Below are 14,981 nucleotides of genomic sequence, written 5' to 3'. Positions count from 1 at the left end.
TGTTTTTACTTTGTTACCAGAAATCTACTTTTCCCAGGCGCTTCATTCCCGCTATAGAGTTCTCTTGACAACCCAAGAGCTCACACACAAAAAATCACAAACAAATTGCGAGGGGCATTTCCGAAGCGATCGGCATCCACATATATACAAGATATTCCTTTATATAAAGTTGTTATTAGCGCAACTCTGTTGCCTAAATTACTGCTGCAGCTGTCTAAATATCAGAACTTTTTTCTATAATAAACACACGTTAGAATATTGGACCACAAGCAGCCAACCCTCAAAAAAAAGTTCCATTGTCCGAGAATTCTGTATTCGGTAAATCCTACGATCACGTATGCAACTAAGGGCAACTTGGATTCACTAGCTTGAGTTAACATTATCGTCCTGTGTCAACGGTCCTACTACTATAATTTCAAGGCATCAACTTGGCTCTATTTGCCTTAAACAACCTCAAGAATAGTTCTTAAAAGGGAATGCGATATGCTGTATTGACACGTTTAATTTTTATACCAAGTCCATTAGAAATTGTTCCACAATTTGGAAATACCAAAAAAGGTAGGTCTTCCGGATCCTCATGGTACAGAATCATCAGGAGCATGGACGAGCAAGGATGGAGGGAAGGAACAAAAAAGTGAAAAACACGGCCTTGTTTTTAATTTTAGTGCCGTTTGTAACCAACCGCAGATACATGAGACGTCTTTGGCTTAGGATGGGCTAAATGTCAGCCGCCTCAGTTAATACTCATGTAGTCCTTGACGTAGAAATTCAAAACGGATACCTAGCTCTGTCAAAAAAACACCTTCTTGTATATCAATAGGGTCGTCATGATTGCCAATGGAGTTTAACATATCTTGTAGTCGAGTCCACAAGCATTGAAGTCCTGCACATCCTGTGCATTGTCCTGCATGAGATCCTACGCATGGCATGCAGACTAACCTTAAACAGACATGTTACCTTTTAGACCAAGTTCTCCATTACCAAGCTTTGTTTTTCTATATCCCACGTAATTTATTAATAAAACAAAAAAAATCTATCCGACGTTTATTTATTCATTCGACCGTCTTCAATAATTGGATCATTTTCGATTTATGTCCATTTAGCTCGAACGATAAATTTCTCTTCTGCCGCTATGGATTTATTTCCACGTGAACGATAACACACTCTATAAACGTGTATGTTCTATCCGTGTGATAGCACCTTAGATATGCATAAAAATTTGCGGCCAAATGTCTAGAGGACAAATTAGACCACAAAGTAGATTACTGCCATATTTGAGTGCTTTACAAAGTGTGAAGACTCTGGGATCAATGTAAGAACCCTTACCGTCAACTAACTTAAGATCATCTTTACGCAAATTAAAATATCTTTTTTATTTTCCCACTGCATACCTGGTTTGCTAGCTAATAGACACAAACTGTTCCTTTATTACATATAGTGTTTGCAACCTGGGTTACTTTCCCGTATTGCATAAAGTTGCCTTTGATTTTTCTATTATTTGATTGGAACATTTTTTTGTTTTTATACGTTAGCGTTGATTACAACTATTTGAGTGTTTACTTCACTCCAGTGGGTGAGCCGTGTACTCCTTCTGGCAATGAAACGTACGTTTGTCATCAGAGTGATTTATTTTTGCTAAAGTCGTATTTAACAAATATCTTCATCTGCCACCTTCCATCTAATTGTGTCGCCTCTGTTTGGTGTCGATAAGGCCATTGAAGGTGTTTGCTCGAATTATTTCTGCTGTTAGAACAATAACAATCGTTTTTTTTTTTTTTTTTTTTTTAATTTTCGTTCGCTCGGCTTCTGCGATGACAGTTAGCAGAAACAGTGGTAGTGAAATTGTCACGAATAACTTCAGTCGGGGATGGGTTTGGGAAGGTGGGTTTTAATTATCGGCAGATAACTAATTTTGGGTGTCTCATTTTCGTTGCGTTCATTCGTCAATTCTAATAATAACAATCCCGACAACTACGAAATATTACGCCAAATCAATCGGGGATGGAATAACAAATCAAATTTTTTCGCTTTACCATACTGAGTTTGGCTTATTGAAACGTACTATTTGATACACTCATCTAAATTCCGCCGTGCACCTAGCTAATTAATAGCAGTAACTGTAGAATCAGCAAAGGTGACCGCCGAAAACGTGTTCAAATGAACCCAATGACGGCGACGACAGCGATCGATGCTGATACAATGACGCTGAATATTTCGGGCTCAAATCGATTCAAAATGTACCCCTCAACTGAAACAAAACAGAACCAAAGTAAGAATCTGGTCAAAAACCGTTATTAAAGCAAAATGCATCAATGGCCTGTATCCTTTGGTTCCGGTAGAAATGATCAGCTAGAAATTTTCGATAGACATATAGTAGCTCTTCTTCCAGTGCGTGGCTATACATATTATATTAAGGCTAGAGTTTTCAGGCGTAGTCTCTGATCGTACTCATCCGTTACGCAATGGGCAGCGGCAAACGGATTAGTAGATGGTTGGAACAATAAGAAAATAATAAAAAAAAAAAAAGCCATGGCGATGATTGGATAGAACAATGCGGTAGAGCAGACATTGCATAGTAATTGCATATCGGAAATAAAGCCCTGGTGGACAGCTGTCGCATAAAACGTAATTAAAGGATAAATGATTTTCGTCATAACATCTGAGTTCATATCAAGCTAAAAAAGCCTTACGCGTAGCTCTTCTACCGTTTTCGCTTAGGAATTAACGTTGACTGAGAACTGGTTGTACATGGCACAACAATAGGTAACGACGGTCTACTGAACCTGCAAACATTAACCCAATGTAATTTCGTAAAATTGTTTTCACAATTATTACATAAAAATTTGGTCAGCAAGCAAAGCCTCGTTTGTCCAAATTAATTCTATTCATTTGTTAGTTCATGGCACTCTTCACAGGATAATGAGAAACAAAATAAAGTTGTGGCACACACTGGAAGTCCCCCAGTCACTACGGTTTTTGCGCGTGATTCAAGCTACTTAAATATTTTCTTTTAAATTTTGTGACGCTATGTCGAGGCAGGAAGAAGCTATTCTAGATAGACGCGTGCGTAGGAATACATTTGTATTCGAGATCCTTCGCTACATTTTACTCGTTGTCCATTACGAACTAGAAGTGATCAAACACCGTAACATAGTAGCGCGCATATCTTCTTTGATTTTTATAGGGCGACGTCCATAAGCTATGCGTAATCTGCTTCTGTTTCTGGCGTTATTTACGACATTAGTGTGCAATCGATTTCTTCTTGCCCCTTGATCTAATCTTCAAAACTGCAATAACGCCAGTGTGCGGACAGAAAGATAGCAGATGCTAATGTCTACATATGTCAGTTGTTCAAACTATATAACATAACCTCTATTCCACCAAGCCGCTTTTGGCTGACAAACAAACTGAACGTAAGACGCTTTAAAACGATTAGAAAAATACTCTTTTTTTTTTTCTCCGACACAACTGGCTATAATTGTGACACGTTCAGTTCGACGTCTACGCCCATTGATTTCTTCTCTTTCGTAGATCTTGGACGTTTGTCTTCTGATCTTCGTAAGGGTCACGTACGTTTTTACTACCGTTACCATTGCACTCAGTAATATCTACATGGCTGCAACTAGTTCTGCAAGTCGAGTCATTGGTGAGCTTGTGTGCATATGCGTGTACATGTAGCCCGTCCTCTTTTTTGGTTTTATTATTTATCATATAAAAGTATAATAGTTGCAAAAATTTTCATTTGTTCAACAATGAGGTCTACGTGACGTGCCTACACCAAGTTTTTTCAAGCTTTAGCAAAATCTATAAAATGGAAAGGAGTATCAGTTATCAGCGACGGCGTTGCTGATCTCTAATTCGGTGACGACGTTGTCATCTCTCAAATGGTGACAGCAACGGCGGGGGAAGCAGAAATTTTCAAGCAACAGTTACAAAGCGACAACTCAAGACCCCAGGAATAATTACGGCTACTAGAATATAATTGTCGCTACTGGTACCCAAACTCGCCTTCTTATACCCATGATATAGATTCGGACACAACGCAATGCGCGTATATATATGGAGTTCATGAAAATGAGCCAATGAGTAGGTGACTAACATGAGTGAGAAGATCACACAAGCACCAATTTAAACCTGACTGTATTATAGGTATTTTGTATATAAGAGGATGTGCTCGGGTGAGGAAAGACTTTGTCTGTAGGATCATGCTTATTTTAAAATATAGATGTTTATATTAGAAGCTTGAAATGACGAGCCCAATTAGACCATTTCTGTTATTTAACATATGTTTCTGGAAGTAGTACCCCTGATATCTGGGCTATCGTTACGAAAAAACAATTTTAAGTTATAACATAGCTGCAGCATTATGAACCGCTGCGGATGCGCCACTTTACGCTGTATCAGAAGACCTTTTTAGTGCCTCCCTTTCATATTGATAACGACCAGGCTATAGACCAGTTTGGTGCTGAGAGCCAGCCGTCTGATCGGATGCCTAACGGCAATACCGGACGTAAAATTCGAAACGTAAAGGCTATAGGCCAATAGGTTGTTTGTTTCTATACACACAAGCGGCCTGTCCTTACGCACATCATTTTAGGACCTAGCGATCGGTGGTGACGAACTCGTGCACGCATGATCAGCGCTGCACCATCAACGCACTAAATCTTCGAGCCGTATCCAAGCTCGCAGTCCTCATCGCTTATATCTAAGTCATATGAATTTATGACCTATTAGATATATAATAATACAACCCTTCCCTAGTAGACTTGGGTGTTGCTTTGTTGCTATAAGCCTATAAGTGAGTCCTCTCTGTCACTGAGCTATTTCTGGCTCAATGGAGCTCCTTATAGCAACACTTTTTTCAAACATTTCCTATAAAAACCACGAATAGCCAGTCTGCTCAGATTTAAGTTAAACTAACTGCGTAGTAATATTATAATCAAGGATAGTTACATTATTTGACTAGGCGGAATGAAGAAGAAATAGCGTACGGGAAGTTACCGTCGTACACACACACACACACACACACACACACACATATTAACGCCATTTTTTAGACGAGTTTGTCAAGTTCAAAGTGTTATTGAGCAGGTGAAGACCTGATCTTCCCTATTATTGCCTTTTTACCTATATAGGTTCCTGCTGCAGCCTGAAAGGAAAGATGTAAATTTTGATTAATTTATTGTCCACTAGATAAATGTAGCACGAGCCATCTAGAACCAAACCTTTATTTATTACGATGAAATAATTTAGACACCTAAGCTGGTTCGATTTTTCGAAGTACGTGGATTTCTCGAATATCTCCACATCGTAGCTTTCACGCGCGTATATACAGCGCATATGCATACTCCATGGCACTATTATAGAGTAAATACACACGCCTATCTAGCTACAATAGCTACAATGTGATTTCCTATAAACACTACCACAAAAGCACAATGTAAATGTGAAATTAATGTTGCCCTTTGTTCGTACCTGGTTCCTTGATAAACTCAAAAATAGAGATGTCTACTATCTGTATTGTTTACTACTCGAAAGGTCGCAAGCTTGGCGTTCCGAATAAAAAAAGAAATTCAAATTAATAGTTATCTTTGAATCTATCAGAAAAAACCTTGCGCAGATTTAGGAAGTACAAGGGTTCCACCGAAGGAACTACTACCGATAATGACGCACGCATATTCCAACAATTATATACGATATCGTTAGCACATTGTGTTTAAAACTTCAGTCTTTTTCCAGCCAAAGACGTGGCACAATCAACACATTTTTCCGCCAGTCCTAGTAATGTTCCTCTGTAGATAAGTGGCGCAAGGCCAGGTATAACGGCAACTACGAGTCCTATTCATGAATGCAGAATCTGTTCGAGTAGTGGTAACCCCTCGTAACGGTTAGAACCGAGGGTGCGGCATTTCATGCCTAGTCACATACTAGCTCGCAACAACGTTATGATAATTTCGTAAAAAGCTTGGGTCATAGATAGCTGCAATGCTTTCAAGTCTGCTTCGTCAGCTTCAACTGTAGAGTTGTCTATCGATCCAATCGATATTTGATCGTTTTCATTGGTCGGCTAAAAGAACTACCTATGTCCAATATTAGCCGAGGTAAACACCAAAATTTCGGTAGTTCTTGGTCGTCTCGTTTGTGTTACCATCGTTAGATCAGTTTGTCGGCCAGGACAGGTAAACATCCAGCGGCCATTTCTATAGCTGTTGATCAGCGTGCCCATCTGTGTCGACTTTTCGTCACAAAGATCAATCATCTTTGATATTTTCCGTTATGTTGGCCCCCTTGTTTGCGCTTCGAATAAAAGATATGCGAAGAAGCCTTTGAAAAGAGGTTACCACGCATAGACGGTCAGTAGCCGTACTTACACGTTACCTCATTTCTTTCATTTCGCTATATTTCGTTTCCCGGATCCTCAGAGAAGCTGTACCAGTTAGACAAACTCTTATTGTGTACAATATATAAATCTATTCAAATAGGTGTTTGATGACTATACAATTTTTCTATCATATACCGTAGAATCAAATACTGCAAACAAGTTAGCCAATAAGATATATTAATGGATTTTTTTCGTTTTTATTTTATGGAAGTTCCTTGATATTTAACCGTCGTACCTAACTGTACTCTCGATTATTCTCATCCATATTTAATTTTTTTGTTTTTACCGGATACGAATCTGTTATCTGACATCAGGTTCTTAGAATAATGCTTTCTCAATCTTCTCTGTTATCAATTTCTCTAAAACAAAAAAATGGCCGTCGTAGAAATTCGTTCTTAATTCTAATATCCTGATACATTTTTTTCTGATACTTGACCTGTAAACTAACCCATTAAATAGAAACAAACAATATTGATTTCCAGTTTTCTTTTGGCAATTTGCACATCAACAAAAAGAAACGTCTTTAAAAACCGCAGATTTTAAAGGAAATCTCGACGTCTATAGCTACGATATAATAGTCTATTGTAAAATAATAAGACACATTTTTCTTTGTCAATGCCAACTAAGAATTTTTCCACTGGCATTTATACTAGTGAGTTTACGTTACTGCTTGCAGCTATCTAATTACAGCAGCTTCAAATATAATCCCGGTCCCACTGCTTATAACGAACGTAATGGTAAATTTAGCGAAGTCATCTACGAATAAATAAGTCTGCTTGTCCGTAGTTTAGTTAGCCCCTGCATCTAAATACGGGGCATATGTGTTATTGTCATTATTGAAGATAAGCGACGTCTCTGCGAGACATTATGTGTGGACTACACTGAGGACATATTCGGACGCGCTTATGCTTAACTGGGGTGCCATCACTGCCAAGCTATTGACTTCAGGCCAACTAGAGCCTGACAACATGGACATAAGCACTATGACATTGACACGTGCTTTGGACATTACTGTCTAGTAAGGAGAGCTGCTTTATATCAAAGAGACAGTCGTAGCATGAAATCGGCATGACGCGCGTTCCATTTGCGCCGATTGGTATAGTCACCTATTTCAGTTAACTTCTGTATTTTCGGCGCAGGTATCACTACAACTCCGCTGGCACTGAAAACCGCGTAGTGTTGGTCGTAATGTGATGGTTGACCGCGGACTGAGGGGGCGCGCCCCTAGTAATCAACAGCCAGTAACATGTCTTATTTTGCTAAAGCAATCGGTAAGGATATCCAGCTATGGGATCGGGGCACACAGTCGATTCTATCTTCCAACTCTAAACCTAGCTTCAGGCGTGACGTCAGGCCTCAGTGACCAACTAGGTTGGCCATATGGTTTTTGATTGTGGCGGCTCCTTGCTACGACAAGAGGCTCTGAGCACAAATAGTCCAACATAGGAAAAACGTCGCATTCAGGACCAGTGCATCACGCAGTTTTAAAGATACATTATACTAAACTTTTGTAATATTGAATATTATCATAAATGCAGACTTGACACGGCCTAGTGCAGGGCTAATTCTTTTTCATATACATATATATATATATATATATATATATATATATATATATATATAGTTTGACTCTTGGTAGATGTTTTTTTAGTACCAAACTAACGGTTTTTCTCTAGAGAAGTATTCGACAGATAGTACGTCATGCGTGTTATACTCTTCGTTATATTATTATTTAATGTTATAATAGAGAAAAAAAAAAAGTTATTTTACGCACCTGTTAATAGGGTCGGGTATGCGAAAATAACATGTTTATTTTGACTGAGAAGGAGTAGTATTTATAGGCTTCGTTATTGTGACGTAATTAGCGTGCTAGTAGTAGCAGACGTTTCCGTGACAGGCGTTGTAAAAGGTGCCCAATAAAAGCGCTTACGTTTACTGCTTGGGTAACGATAATCAGTTTCCTTTCGTTGATGCGGGGTCAGAGTGCGTTGCATGTTTCTCTCGAGTTGCAGCAGAAAACGTAGTTTGTTACAGAAACTATCGGCCATAGTTTATGCATATCGTCATGCGTTATATTGATATTCAACGATCATTTTCCGGGAACCGCGGGGAAAGTAGACCCTCTTCTATACCTGTAAGAGGTAGCGAAGGCGACAATGAAATCACCTATTGTGATTTATCGGCTGTACTTCTAAGTGGCCGCCGTTTGCATTCCTATGCGCCATAGACTGATGACCGCCTGATGAAACGAAGATCACAAGGCTTGTTGCTGTCGCCATTAACGTTGTAGTTGACTTGGGGACGATGTCTTTGCTTCTGCTGCCGCCGCCGCCGCTAGCATTTGGAGCCATTTGCGATCGCCATTGACAGATCAACGTGGTTTACGCAATTCTTTCTGGGCGTGTATGGAATACACAATGGTGCGGTGCGTTCCGTCAGAGAGTGATCATCACACTTTGGAAGTTTCGCTGGTCTGATAACGGGCGACGTTTCGAGACGCGATCGAGCCAGCGGGTGTGACGCACAAACTTCATACAGATCAAAATCAGAATGATGTCCTTCCGGACCACAGACAACCGATCGCGTCGTCACCGTTATCTGTGTAGCCCCGGTGTCAATCAGCAGGAATGGGCTTTTCTCTAGTTCTATATTGTTGTCGTCGAGTTGAGGTACTGTCATTTAGATGGACAGATCGGTTCGCAAACAGCCCGCTGTGCTAAAATAAAAGCTGCTGCCTCCCTGAATATTTACTTTCGATTTAGTTGAACAGGCGTTACACGTTACAAGCTTCTTTTTAAATAACGGTTTAATTCAGAGCTGGACAACATAGTAAATTACGTCACTTATCACTGGTGGAAGAAACAAGGCAACGTACTGGTTCGAAGTTTACGAATGAAAAAGGAACATTATTAAGTATAAACAGACTGTCACCGATTTCGCTGATCTCCTACCTCCTTTAAAGCACAATTGTACCTAAGCATGTACGAAAAAAAGCTCTAAATTCTAGAATGGTGGCAATAGCATATTAGAGAAAAAGTTTGATAGTCAGCCGAATGGATGTAGGCATTTCGTATAATTCACTATAGAGATTTTAAATTTCGATTTACTATTACTGGTTTTCTACCGGTTAGTTATTTTCCGTCGTATTAAGTACGCACGCCACGGTATACGGTTCAGGCCTCAATGGTAAATATAAGTCGCGTTCTGTAAGTGTCACGTACTTGAGATTGAATCAAACGGAGCTAAATAATACCAGCAGACGAACAAAAGTTCAACTTTAACTTGAAAATATAAACAAATGATTTCGCCTCTAGTGGGGTTCTATTCAATCACTACAACTTTGCTTTACGGAGACTATCGTGATGTCAGCACCCGGTAAATTAACAATGCTCCAGGCAACGAAGTTTCGGTAACGACCAATTTTCATTTTAGTCGATAAAAATGGTTCTGGCTGAAAATGTCAGAAGCGTCATTTTACGCTGAAATTCTCTGACGGTGGCCACAACGATGTGTCTCACCTCTTTTCGCTGTCATTATCACACCTGACTACGACACCTGAACTAAGCGATTAAACGGGAACGGATACGATAGCTAGGATGGCCCGTATATACTACATAGTTGATTCGGTAAATAAGCTAAAAACTAGACTCGCTTATATATGTAATTTAATTGATTATTAAGTCAGGTAGTAGCTAACAAGCTGCGGCTGTATGTATGCTCTGATCTACCGTTGACGATATATTAGATTTTAACCGTTTTCTTTTTTTTTTTTCTTTTTTTTTTTTATAAGCCAATTTTCCTGGTCCAACTGTTATATAGAGAATCATTGAGTCGTTTAAATTTCCAAATTATCACGAATCCCAAGGAAATTGGTAATGGTACCATTTATATTTATCAAAGCTATAGCTACGTTATGAGTCCGTTGATGTGATCCACCCTGTGTAAAGCTTGATCAATTCGAGATGCCGCAAAATAATCAGCTAAGCTTTATTTAACAATGCCAAAGCGTGGCCTAAGAAAAAGATGTCAAAAATAAAGATTACGCACATACAATTGTATAACATAGATGAATTATTAGGAGTTTTCTCATATAATCAATTAGGTCAAATCGTAACAGAATTATGAAAAACGTACGACGTATACCCAATATAGAATAAATTATTATAAGACGTCTTAGTTAAGTTGATGTGCCTTAATGGGGAATCTAGTTCTATATACATTGCGGCATAGCTTTGCTGCAGAAAAATTCTATCCATAATTTGCTCTGTTTTCCCACAAAGTGATAACCTACGCAATATAGATATAAAAAAGATCCTATAGATTTTTTTTTTTTTTTTAGACCGTCTGTAGATTAAAAAAATATGCATTGTAGAAATTGTCGTCTGTCCTAACAATCGACTGAGAATGTTTCTTTTATATTTCTGCGATTGTTCGGGTCAGATTCGATTTAAATCACTCCACTGACGTCTATCTACCTCTGGATGCGAATCTTTTTTTTTTTTTTTTATCTTTCATTTTAAGTCAGACTGCTACAATATGTCTTATTGGCATTAAATGAGCGCCTGAAAAATCGTTTTATGATTGGCCAACGTATTTGCACTACGAAATGAAATCTATTGTATTAAACGTAACTTGTAGGTTGAACTTGACAGTGTGGGGCCGTGTTGTTTGTCCCTTCTAAGGACCCTAGTGATACACAGAAGGAGTGCACATGTGTATGTTGTTTTAGGTTTTCCAGTGAGCTTCTATGGTTAAACCCTGCCTACCCGCTAGCCGGTTGCTGATTATAATTCAATTCTGACGAAAGAAATTGAATGATACCCGTTATTCCTCTAAGCGAGGATTGCTTTAAAGGAACTTGGTCTCTTCTGCTAGAGTAGTCCACCATCTCATCATACAATTGAAACCACTGTTGCGACCCGTACCATTGCGCTTTTCGTACTTGCTCTTGTGCCTCCATTTGCTTTGGTGACATTCAGTCCCTCAACGGTTCGTTATTATTGCAGCAGCTGCCATTGACGGGCACAAAACAGCTGAAATAATAATAATAACAACAACAACAACACAGCGTACGTCCGAGAGGAGAATCGAACCGAGCGAAGTTGCCCTTGGCCTTAGAACAAAGTGGCATTTTACCATCATTTTCCTTAGTCGACAAAGGGCACGTTGTCAAATGATCATAGCAAGAGACCATTTCTTCAGGGGCGCAGTATTATTTGTAAGTCATGTGCCTGCTTGTTATTAGACGTAGCAGTTGTAAATCTTCTGTAATTCTCCAAAAAGAAAACAAATGGGCAATAGGAGGAAGATTCTGTGGCTCACGTCAGTCAATAGACAACAGGTAGTGTTGATCTATGAATCAGGATGAGAGCTCGCGATTTAACGAGGCTACAACAGACGAGTTTACAATCAACAGACAACGGATGGGTGCAACGAATTTGATGCAACAAACAGTCACAGGTCGTTGCTTCGTATTCTTGCGTTAGTCCAATATATATATATCCGCAAAAAACGTTGCCTTCAATTAGGAACTAGTCGAAGTCCAACATAGGAATCTTTATAAAACAGAAAAAAGTTCGTTTTGACGCTAGAAATTAGTAATCGTTGAGGTAACTGCAACAATTCTGGCTACTACTTATCTGATCTAAAGATTAATTGCTAACCAGATGAGTGGTAAACTTTGACGTTTCAACGTCTATTATGCTGATACTGTGATTTTATCGCTATGGTCGCCAACAGTAACTCGGTACCTTTGAACTGTTCAATACGACGGCTCGAGTCTTTCCAATTGACTCTAGTATCTGTGGACGTAATTTCATCGGTTGAAAGAACATCTTTGTTATTTTGTGCTTGATTTACATCACACTAGTTTTATCGAATAATTATCACCTTTTCTTGTTGACAGCCATTAGAATTCAGTGATAGCCTCCCTGTCATAACTTTGTTTCCATACAATATCGTGAAAGTATCCAGTTCACAACGATTAGCTATGCATCCCTGCTGGCGTTGAAATCCATTTTACAATTGTATAATATTGGAACAGCGTTTTTTTCTGGTACAGAGCTCGCGTAAAGCATCAGTATAGGCTTTGATAGTGACGTAATTATTAGTTGATATGAACGACACCAAGGATGTGCATATATCAAGTAAAAACCCTCTAGTCGAGCCTCGTAAGAATTATATAGAACGATAATTTTTTTTTTCTTAGTTCTTTCTGTCTACGATAAGATGCTACAGGAGACTCGGAGCGAATATACTTATTGTACTCAGAGAATGTTGTAACAATATCGAGCTTTGCCCCTTTATTTACATCGTCATTATTATTACCACAGTTATCTATAGCATACGTACATGACCATTTCTGCGGAGTGGATATAACGCGAGTAGTCCACAGGTCCAACTGGCAGTTGTTGACTTCGTTATATATATGAACAGCGGCTGTGCAAGTAAAATTATGTGCATACGTACGTCTTTGTTAGTCGTTTCAATCTGTTCTGAATACAAACGAAACTGACGGAAAAGGTTATTGTTGGATCCATGCAGAATTCGTATGTGTGTGACCCCAAACACAGCTCTAATGTATCACTCGCTCATCTTTCTTAATTCAAGACCTCTGCTTCGTCTTATAGACGGTCTGTCGCTAGATGGACTTCTTGTGGCCTGCACGGTCACTCACTCGAATACTAGATAGTTAACGGTGTTAACTGCAGTCGCTGTTGTTAGCTGCGCTTCATCTGCGTGGGTGAAGTGCAAGGTTAATGAAGTCGATCTTAGCTAGGCGTCCATTCAGCCGGAAGATGCGCGCTATTTAATAGTCGCTTGGGTCATTATTCGGGTTAGCCTTACCATCTAACACGCCGTTAGCTTACAGTGCATTCATTATACAACGGTACTGTGGCCTGCCGCTTAAAGGCCGATCAGCAAGACACCACATGGTTGCCATCGTTAGCTGTTCCATGAAGCTTCAGCAAAGGACAATGCAGTGCCGACCCATATGATACATGTGCGTGCTTCACTGAGGCAAACGAATTAGGTAAAGAGTTAGTGTGACGTGGATGACGCGTGATTGCACCGAATGCAAAGCTGCGTAATTGATATTTAGCCTATTTGCAGGATTTGAAGAGCGGCTAATATTTTAGATCAACTTTTTGACCTGATACCAATTCCATAATTTTCAAAGGAGCTTTTCAAGGCGAAAAGCTGGTATATGCATATACTTCCGTACATAGATTTTTCAGTAAAACCGTTTTTAAAAAAAATGTGAATAGGAACTTGATTTACTATCGTAAATGTTGCGAAATAACAAATGCACAGGTATGATACGCTGTCTGTTTTGGTACACTATGACGGATTTACGTTATATCTAGCGCAATATCTCAGTATTCATTTTCAGCAGTTTAAATCAGCCCGCTATAGCTGTCGGATTAAAGTTTACTTTTCATTTCTATTTAAGCACATAAGTATCATAAAATATTTTCATCATTTTCAAACAGTATCTTTAATTTTATTTTTCGGTTACGTCCAGCCATTGACAATGATCTAAACAAGTAAAATAGTGCAATTATCTTAAGCGTCACCTTAATACGTTCGTTAAGTTTAACTCAAGTTAAAACCGTACAGTGCTAGAGTCTTTTGATAATATAGGTTCATTCTCTTAGGTGCTACGATTGAAGACATTTTGGCTCACTGTTATTTGCACTTTACTATAAGAAATATGCTCTACGAATGGTCTAGAATATTCTAATTTTACTGCGTTCGTTTACTTTCGCAATCGTTTCAATCTTTGTATCTATTTTTAACGGAATTTTTAAAAGATGCTAGCTCAAAATAGTCGTCAACAACGAATACCTATGAGGTTAATGACGATTTTAATGGCCATTAACGAAGATGCACAGCAAAAACAATAAAAATTATAGTAACGTACCGACTAGATTTAGTCGCAGATCTTCATTTCTCAGTTCTACATACCGCTACGCACGAAATGCAACAACAAAAGAAAATTAGATTTTTAAAAATAACTAATTTTTTTTTTTCACTCGGTTCTTATCTCGGTTTACTGTTGGTCGCTTCGCGGTTGATTTGAATTACGATATTTTTCTATTGCGCTCGCAAATAGAACTGAAAAAAATGTGGTTGACTCCTCTTTACAATCGCTGCGATAAGGATAGTCTTGCCGTCCATACTATTCAAACTGTAAATTCTGCTCTGTGGCTGTTACTGTGTTGTTATTGATAATAGTAGCTAACTCCACATGGCTTGGCCCGTCAATGGGTGGACGAGCAAATAAACATCGATCCATCATATTCTTCCGGCACAAGAATGTCAACATAGGGAACAATATGGGTCAATACAGCACGGAACCCTAGCATGACGGACTTTTTTTGTGGTACCTATTACCTCGTTCACAAATTTCTCTTCCTCGACACTACCTCAGTTAGTATCAGTGCTGGCGCGGTTCAGTTTTAAAGGCAATGACGGCGGTCATAACGGTGCTAGCTCTAATAGATATGTTGCAATGTATTAGGTTAATAAGAAAGTTCCAATGTATTTTACGAAAACTTCCTGTTTCCGTTTTTCCTTGCTTGTTCTTTACTTTGAC

General features: G+C 38.9%; 1 protein-coding gene and 1 long non-coding RNA gene across 2 annotated transcripts in view; one reads left to right on the top strand and one right to left on the bottom strand.

Annotated features, from left to right (window-relative positions):
* LOC111261632 (uncharacterized) overlaps positions 1-14,981 on the top strand; it is a gene marked incomplete at its 3' end in the record, with an annotated part of 68,648 nt that overhangs the window by 28,033 nt on the left and 25,634 nt on the right.
* Positions 1,765-8,188, bottom strand: LOC147753302 (uncharacterized). The gene is made up of 2 exons (XR_015311617.1): positions 8,157-8,188; positions 1,765-2,248 (listed from the first exon to the last, which is right to left on the bottom strand). It is a non-coding gene; the product is annotated as an uncharacterized LOC147753302 (long non-coding RNA).

The sequence above is a fragment of the Varroa jacobsoni genome, unplaced genomic scaffold, assembly GCF_002532875.2.
Source record: "Varroa jacobsoni isolate VJ856 unplaced genomic scaffold, vjacob_1.0 scaffold_575, whole genome shotgun sequence".
Lineage (NCBI taxonomy): Eukaryota > Metazoa > Arthropoda > Arachnida > Mesostigmata > Varroidae > Varroa > Varroa jacobsoni.
The sequence above is the reverse complement of the archived record's forward strand: the minus strand, read 5'-3'. Positions and strand labels throughout refer to the sequence as shown.